We start from the raw sequence: 9,190 nt of genomic DNA, 5'->3' as shown, positions 1-9,190 counted from the left end.
AAAACAATACCTGCCTAATTCAGAAAGAATTGAATGCATCCAGAAAGCACGCACATACTGTTGGTTACCCACCGTTTTAGTTAGGAGGGTCTATTTAATGAGTGCCATGCCTCCAGTGTTAGCCAGTCACTATCCCAGCCCCATTTCACAGATGGGGAAGCTGAGGCTTACAGGGCTCCAGCTAATAAGCAGTGGAGTTAGAAACTGAACTCGTGTCTGTCTAACCTCAAAGTTCTTGTCCTTAGTCACTGCACTCTACCTCCACTCCACCCTATTACCTCCTACCCTATTACCTAAAGATTTCCAAAACTAACCTTGCAAAAATGGTGTATTGTTCATAATGTTTCATGGCCTGCTTTTTAATATACCACATTTTCTCATGCCATTTAATACCCTTCTCCATAATTTTTTTGGCCTGCACTGACTCTGTTATATGGATGTGCCATCATTTACTTAGCTAATCCCCTGTTGTTGGACATTTAGGTTGCTTCTGATTTTTCAGTGTTATATCAATGCTACAAGTGAACCATCTCGGGAGGAACATTTTCTCCTACATCTCTGATTACGGCCTTAGGATAAATTCCTAGAATTGCTGGATCAAAGGGATTGTGGATTTTTAGTGCTTCGTACCTATTGCCAAATTGTTCTTTGGAAAGGCAGGCCCGATGTGCAATGGTATGAATTTCCACTTCCCCACTCTGTGCCGCTCTGCCTCTTTCTCAGAGGTGACTAGTCATGAGCTAATTGTGCCTCCCATCTCCTGCAATGAGGAAATGGAGTTCCTTTCAAAGCATAAATCATTTAATAGTGTTCAAATGCTGTAATGTAAATGCAGTGGTTAAAAAAAAATTGCTCTGTGATAATTTGCATCCCTACCATCGACACCATCTGCATTAGGAGAGTTTGTAACCATTTTCTTCCAACCTATGTGGCTGATCCAAGGACCCGGGTACAGGACTGTACCCAGCACCACCAAGATAACTCCGTACAAATCCGTTGCTAGTGGGAGTGATGCGCTGGCTTCAGTGAAAGCCGATGATGTGGGTGACCTACCGTGACAATCCTCGCTTGTGATAGTAAGTGGTTATGTTGACACGGCACCTGTCATAGCCCACTTCCCTTCGTATGGAAACCACCCTGCCTTCTGCCCTCTGCTTTGGGGATCCCTGGTCCACTCCTTTCTGTGCCAGAGTGTGCCCTGATTGGATTGGGCGCATGACCTATAATGTAGTCAGACTCAAACCACAAGCTAATCAGACCTCGGTCAGAAATTTGAACTTGAAGAATGGAAACAACTGAAGGTAAGCAGGGAGTAGCTGAGTCTGGCAGTGGGAAGGGGGACATTGGAGGATGCTTCTGTAGTCCAAGATTCCATGGCTCTATGTCAACCATAGTCCTGGCACATAGTAGGTGCTCAACATATTCGTGGATGGATTCGATTACAACCAGCCTCTCTCTTCTGACTCTGTCCAGCATGACTCGCCCCTCTGGGTGCAGCATCCCCACTCCTTTGGGAATCTGCCTGGGCTATAATTCTAGCTGGGGGAATTCTAATCAAAATTCTGAAAGGTCATTCTAGCCGGAGGAAGGCAGGTTTCTTAAGAAATGGGAAAGAGAGGTCCAGTCCATGTGAATTGACACTGTCCACTGGAGCCCTCTGAATCGAGAGGTGAAGTATAATCTTGGCTCCTGAGGGTCTCCATGGTGTGACACCAGCGTCCCTGTCTGCTTCCACGCCCGCACTCCTCCTTGGCATATTTTCAGTCCCTGGATGTGCCCTGCACTTTCTGTCTTTTTTGCATTTATTTGACTATTTCTCAAACCTAGCGTATTCCTCCTGCCGTCTCTCCCTGTGGAAATCCTGCAAAGCCTATCACAGGTGCCACCTCTTCCAGGAACCTTTTCCCGATCTGCCCTATTTCGTTTTCTTCAAAGCACTAGTCGAGACCTACAATTCCCTTCCTGGATTGTTTATGGGATTATGGTCTGTCTTCCCCACTCTGAGACTCCTCCGCGGGGACCTCGTCTGTCTTGTTGTCCACAGCTGCATCTCCGGGCCCTGCCACGGAGCCTGGGACACAGCTGGGGCTGGAAGAACCTGTTTGGACGCACTCAGCCTTGGGGTATCACACAAGCAAGGCCAGTAAAGGATTCCACCCAGGAGTGTGACTCTGGAGTGGGGACATGCAGGCTTGGGAGGGTAGGCCCCTGCTGAGTCATCTGGTGGTCACCTGTCATGAGCTCCTGCAGCCCTTGGGACCCTCTGTCCTGGCTCCTACTCTTCCTCGGGCTAGAGGCTCATTTCTTCTTTAAGGCCGGAGCTAACCCACAACCTTCCAGTAAATTATTTCCTTGTTTGAGTGGATCTGTTTCTGCTCCTCCCCATCACAGACCTCTAAATATATACTGATCTTTATAACAGATGCTGATTTGCAGAGGAGGAAACCGAGACAGGGCTTACTCCCCCATCCCAGAGCCACTTGTGGGTTTTGGGGACTTTTCCTAAATTCCTGTTGAGCTTGGCTGATCGAAAGCCAACTCAGAACGAGATGTAGCCCCTCCGCTCTGTTTTCTAAGTTTCCTGCCCGGGGCTTGGGGTCCTCCTGGCCCCCACACCTCTCCCAGACCATGCAATGTTCTGGGTCTCCATAGCCTTATCCCTTCTCCACGCTCCTGTCCACTCTGGTTGGACTCACTACAGCATTTAAGCCATGATACTGGGAGGATTTCTTCACTTGCCATCTGTCATGACCCATGTCTTAGCACCATTCATTTACTCATTCATTTGCCAAATATTTCTTGAGCACCTACTATGTGCACAGTCCTGTTCTAGAAAGTTGGGATAGATCACATCCTCACCATCACCGCGCTTGCATTCTAGCAAAGGCAGATCGACAAGCAACAAAGTGTAATCAGTAAGCAAATCCGCTGTGTGTTGGAAGGTAATACATGCCCTGGGAGAAAGGTAGAGCCAGGTAAAGGGGATTAGGAAAAGGTGGCGGGGGTGCAGGTTACAATTGTAAATAGGTTAATCAGGGGCAGCAGTACTGGGGAGAGACTGGAGAACATTGCAGGTTGAGCCGGGTGTGAGTCACACAGATACCAGGGGAAGTGTGGCCCAGGCTTAGGGACCACCAAGTGCAAAGGCACTAAGTGTGAAACTTTGGAATCCAGCAAATTTAGGTTGCAATTCCCTAATTCTCCACCTTCTGTCTGTGTGAGCTTGGGAAAGTGAATTAACCTCTCTGAGCCTCAGTCTCCTTATCTGTGAAATGGGGATAAAAGTGAGTTCATACCCACCGAGCAGCTGGAACAGAGCTGACACTCAGAATCTGTTGTTAAATCTAAGCTCTGCCCGATCCCAGAGATTTGGGGAACAACTGCAGGAAAGTCCGTGGTGGCAGTGGGCAGTAGAGTGTGACAACTCAGAGCATCAGCTCTCGCTCTGTCATTTAGTAGCCCTGTGACCTTGGGTAAGTTTATGTAACCTCAGTCTCCTCACTTTAAAGTGGGATAATAATAGCAACGACATCAGAGAGCCATTGTGAGGAATAAATGAGAGAATTGTGGACCGTGCTCAGGAGGTGGGCTTAGCTCTGAGGAAGCACTCAATGAATGGCAGCTATTTTTTGACCGAAACCCATGGGGAGAGAGGCTTTCTTTTCTCAGTGGGATTGCTAAACTGGCAGAATGTGAGCCTAGAGCTGCTAGTGGCCATCTGTGGGAGGCCCTGACGGCAAAGGAAGCCAGCCCAGAGAAGGCAGAGCAGAGAGGTGGACAGGAAGGGACTCCTGGTGACTTTTCCTTTTTCTTTTTTTTGTAATGCAACTTTTTAAAATAACATTAAGAACGTATTACCATGGGGCTGCACCAGACGTGCATTTAACGTATGCAAATCCAACCCTGCGTGCTTGCCTTGGTAATGAGAAAGTGAGTGCGATCCTTAGGAAACAAAGGGCCAGGTAGGAGGCTCAAGTGCCGACCCAAATGCCGAGGACTGGACTTGTCCCTCGGTGGCTTCCGTAGCTGAGGGAGGCACAAAACCAACCCTCCCTTCTGCTCTGCAGGGATGACTCCTGACCTCATCCCAACTCTTAGTACCAGGATGCCCTTTTTAAAACCTCCAGAAAATCTCACCAACCTGCACACAGATCTGTTGTTTGAGACAAGGCATAACAACAAAAAGCCGCTATGAATTATTATACACTTTTAAAGAATTTTTTAAAAAATTGCACTGGCACTGAAAAACGAGTCATATGTCTACGTGTGGGAGGTATTGTGTATTCATTCTATGGACAATTCCAGCTGCACTTCGGGTATGCAGAGTCTCTCTGGAGCCCAGCGCCCCCACCTCTGCAGCCTGCAGGTTGCAGTGGAGCAGTTCTCGGTATGTGGCCGGCCGCCCATGGAGTGGGTCTAAGCTCCCTTCTAAAGGCCACAAGCTGGTCCCCAAAGGCCACACTCTTCCTCTGGTTCTCGTAAACAAGTTGCACATATAGCCATCAATTTCCAGCTTTATGCATGACTAAGTGCCACTTTCTAGGAACCTACTAAGTGAGTTACTACAATTGACTAGTCATAACTAAAATTAGTCTGTCACTGGGGTTTACCCAGAACTCAGCTGCAGTGTTCTTCTTGGAAGCCTGGCTCCGGCACGACGTTTGCCAACACTGTAAAACTCCCACTGCACAAGTCAGAAAGCGGGAACTGGGGTGGCTGTAGACGGGAGGAAGGGTCTTTGGCCTTGCCTAAGTGAGCCCCAAATCAGAAGCATTTGAGGGCCATTGTTCTAGGATCTGGAAATTCAGAAATCTCCTCTCTGGGATCCTTTAGCCTCCCACGTCAAGATCCCTGACGTTTCCAGTTGCTCCTAATGTCAAGCCCCATTCTGAACCTTTAAACCACAATGAGTTGCCCACATAACACACTCTAAACAACTGGTATCCATAAATAACATTGAAACTGCAGTTCTGACCTCCAGATGCCCAAGATGTCCTTCATTCATTTCATAAATATTCATTAAGGCGCAAATATAAGACTATACTTTCAGGGATCACGTCTATGGTTTGTTGCTAGAGAAGCTTCTCTGGACGTGTAGAGAATGAGAAACCACGCGGAGGAGCCACAGCGTTCTCTCCTCTGGGTGCTGTTTTGCTGCAAGAGCCATTTGCCATGGAGGATCATTCTTCTCTCCCTCTGGGGGAGTAAGAGGGAGAGGACGCAGTCTGACTGGTTTCCATTATGAAGGGCAAAAAGGCTCAACTATATCAGGCATATATTAGATCCAGGGCAGACGGTGGTAACCAAGATTGTCACATTCCCTGTCTGCAGGGAGCTTACAGTCTGGTGTCAGAAAGACACTACATAAGTAAACAGAGCAATTACAAAATTCCACGTACTTAAAATAATCAACAAGGTGTGAAGGTAGAGAACAGCCCATGAGACTCTATTTAAACACAGTGGGTCAGCAAAAGTATCTTAGTCCATTTTGTGTGTTGCCATAATGGAACACCTAAGGGTGGGTAATTTTTTTTTTTTTTTGAGACAGGGTCTCACTCTGTTGCCCACACTAGAGTGCCGTGACCTCATCACACCTCACTGCAGCCTCAAACTCCTGGGCTCAAGCGATCCTCCTGCCTCAGCCTCACGAATAGCTGGGACTACAGGTATGCACCAACATGCCTGGCTAATTTTCCTATTTTTTAGTAGAGATAGGGTTTCACTGTTGCTCAGGCTGGTTTCCAACCCCTGGACTCAAGCAATCCTCCCACCTCAGCCTCCCGGAGTGCTAGGATTACAGGTGTGAGCCAAAGAACCCAGCCCTGAGGCTGGGTAGTTTATTAAGAAAAAAGGTTTATTTGGCTCATGGTTCTGCAGGCTGTATAAGAAGCATGGTGCCAGCATCTGCTTCTGGTGAGGGCCTCAGGCTGCTTCCACCCTAGAGGAAGGTGCAGGGGAGCTGAAGGGGGCAGAGATCACATGGAGAGAGTGGAAGCAAGATAGAGTGGGGAGGTGTCAGGCTTTTTTTAACAACCAGCTCTCACAGGAACTAATAAAGCAAGAACTCACTCACCCCCATTAATATATTCATGAGGGACACACCCCATGACCCAAACACCTCCCAACAGGCCCCACCTCCAACATTGGGATCAAATTTCAACATGAGACTTGGGGGGACAGCCATCTGAACTACAGCAGAGGTATCAGCCAGGGTGCTGTGGTTGTAAGTGACAGAAAATGATGCTGGAGATTTATTGGAAAGATGTCAGCAACTCACAGAAGTAATGGAAAAACTGGACAAGGTGGAGGAAGGACAGGAACCAGGGAAGTTCTAAGGATCTAGGGAATAAGAATGAGTGGAGAGGCTCTTAGATGTCTCACATATAAGATATATTGAGGCCAACCATTTCCTTTTCTTGATTCCTTTGGGTCAAGGGCCCATCTCTTTGGGGTGGAGGGCAGGGAACCTTGATTGACAGTTGCTCCAAGACCACATAGAATGGAGGAGGGAAATAGGGGTTCTCTGGCTGATCCCATTGGCTGGCCAAACCAGCATGCATTTCCACCTCCTTCCCCTCTGCCTACTTCCATTGTCAAGGCTAGGAAAAGATCCTTGCCCTCTCAGCATTCCTTGTAGCAAGGGGTGGCCACATGACACAGGTCTGAACAATGAGACAAGCTGCTGGGGGTAGAAGGAGGTGTTCTGGAAAAACTTTTGTTTTTGAATAAAAGGGACAGATATTACCAATCCCACCACTTCCCACTTCTTCCTGTTTTGAACGTGGATATAAAGCCTGGAATGGCATCTATCTGCTTTCTTATAACCACGAGAAAAAGCCCAAGAGAATCACAGAGATACAGACCATAATGTTGCTGTGTGGCTGAACCAACTCTGGAATCACCTGAGCCACATCTCTTGTTTGGTGAGAAAAATAAATCCTTATTTTTTTTTTTTTAAGTCATTGCTTGTTAGGTGGTCTCCTGTTAATTGCAGCCAAACATATTTTTAGGTAATCGTGGTAGATCATATTAAATATTATTGTTCCCAACTGTTTGCTATCCTCCTGTAATGGGATTATACAGCCATGCCCATGAAAATTGCTGTGCCTCCCCCAGATGGTGCAGCCTTCCCCAGCCCTGGCAGACTCAGACACATGACTTGCTTTGGTCAATGGACTGTGAGCAGCTATGACAAATGCCAAGTCTGGCCAAAAGCTTTAAGAGAGATTGTGTGATTCAGTTCTGTCACCTGCTGTTTCCCATCTGCCATAAGAGCAGCATGTCCCAAATAGGGCTGCTCCTTCAGCCTGTGTCCCAGAATGGCAGATTCACGGAGCAGAGCTGCAGCAGATGAAATGTAGCAAATGTGAAATAAACGTTTGTTGCGGGAAGCTAAACTTGGGGTTGTTTGTTACCGCAGCAAAGCTGACTGATACACTAAAAATGATGCTGTTACCCCCCAAATTAGTATGAACGTTAGGCACGCAAAATTAACGGTATCCACTGTTGAAGGCCTTACTGAGAAGGTGACGATAAAGCTGAGGTCTCAAGCATGTAAAGTCAATCAGGTGAAGAATATTCTAGGTCAGGGAACCACATGCTCAAAGGTGTGAATTAGGAAAGTGCTTGGCATTTTTAAGAAACCAAAGGAAGGTCAGCATGAACTTACCATTCTCTGTGTTTCCAGTCCTTTCCCCCTGGACTCATGTTTCTAGTTTCTTCTCCTTGGACTCACTAGCCCAGCTCAGCTGGCCATCCACTCTCTAAGGACACAGCTTGTTCTCATCTCTGGCTCATCCCACACTTATTTCAGACTTGCCCACTCCAGTTCTGACCCCAGGATCCAAACGCCAGCCTAGACCCAGCCTGGGCCCCTGGAAACACAAGGCAAGGCGGGTCTGCTTCCTTCTCATTCCCCACGCTCATTCAGCGCCACGGAAGTAGAACTCTCTCTTAATTGGTGGCCACACAGCTTGTTAAGCTTAATCAATGAGCCTTTATCAACTTGTTTCTGCTGCGTTGGTACAATGTTGCATTCTACACGCAGGTTGGGAAAACAGGTGGGTGAGTGTGTCTGCCTGGTTCTCAGCGTGGGTTGTATTCCTGGTGGGCACTCATTGGATACTCCATCCAAAACAGTCAAAATCTCAGGCTTATTAAACCAGAGGGTACACCTGCTCCTAAATCCTAGGAAATAGACCCGTTTTAAGATAGTTGCCCGCCCCCAGGTCCCATCTCCAGGAACCTTCTCTCATCCCAGCCCTGAAATGTCTCCTCTTTCCCACTCCCTGTTCTCTTTGTTTCTCAGGAGACCTCTCAGTTCTTTATTTATTTCCTGTCCTTGTGTCTTTATAATAAATGTATTGAGCCTCAGTGGATCTCGGAGCCTTATAACTTGAGATGTTCAGACTAGATCGCCTGCCCTCCATTCTGCCCATGGCTGTGTCATCTGGTGGGGACCATAGTATCGTCATCTGCAGAAGTGCTGCCCACCGCCCCCAAGCTGGTTCTGCACCCTGGGCTGGAGTGCAGTGGTATCATCATAGCTCACTGCAACCTCAAACTCCTGGCCTCAAGCAATCCTCCGGCCTCGGCCTCCCAGTGTGCTAGGATTACAGGCTGAGCCACTGCGCCCAGCCTGGAACCGTGATTTTTTAAAAAATTTGAGTGGAAGTGTTTTGGGGACAAGAATGCACTTCTCTGTTCACCACAGTCCTCACCACTCCCTTTTATGCATCCAATGGCTTCCTTCACTTAGTTGTGTTCTAACAGCTCAGTTCTATAGCCAACTGAGTTGGTCCTCAGTGCTTTATGTAAAAGACCTGGTAGTAAACTATTAAAAAGGCTCTATCGTTAAGTTCAACCCTGACCTCACGCTTGAAATCTTTCTGCCAGAGTCTCACCTTATTAGCCTCTGCTCGTCGTTTCAATACATCAAAAGTGCTAGATCAAGAGTTATGAGCAAACCTGCATTGGAGGCAAAAGCAGCATCTCACTCGTTGTGTCGGACTCGTCCAGGGATGGAGAACTAACACTCCTCACCTGTTGCCGAAGACAAGGAGGAAGATGGCCTTGCGGGTTCCCCATAGAAGGGAGGAGGTTTCTCAGTGGGATCATTTCCGCCTCTGGGGCCATCTGACTTTACACGGGAGGAAAAGCCAAAAGTGTCTCCCTAAGCCAGAAGAGGGGA

At 47.7% G+C, this 9,190-nt stretch overlaps 1 pseudogene; it reads left to right on the top strand.

Moving 5' to 3' along the window:
• Positions 1–5,034: 5,034 nt before the first annotated feature.
• LOC123626298 lies at positions 5,035–5,234 on the top strand (annotated as a pseudogene).
• The last annotated feature ends 3,956 nt before the right edge of the window (positions 5,235–9,190 follow it).

This window comes from Lemur catta, chromosome 21, assembly GCF_020740605.2.
Source record: "Lemur catta isolate mLemCat1 chromosome 21, mLemCat1.pri, whole genome shotgun sequence".
Classification (NCBI taxonomy): Eukaryota; Metazoa; Chordata; class Mammalia; order Primates; family Lemuridae; genus Lemur; species Lemur catta.
Note: the sequence above shows the minus strand (reverse complement) of the source record. Positions and strands in the feature narration are given on the sequence as shown.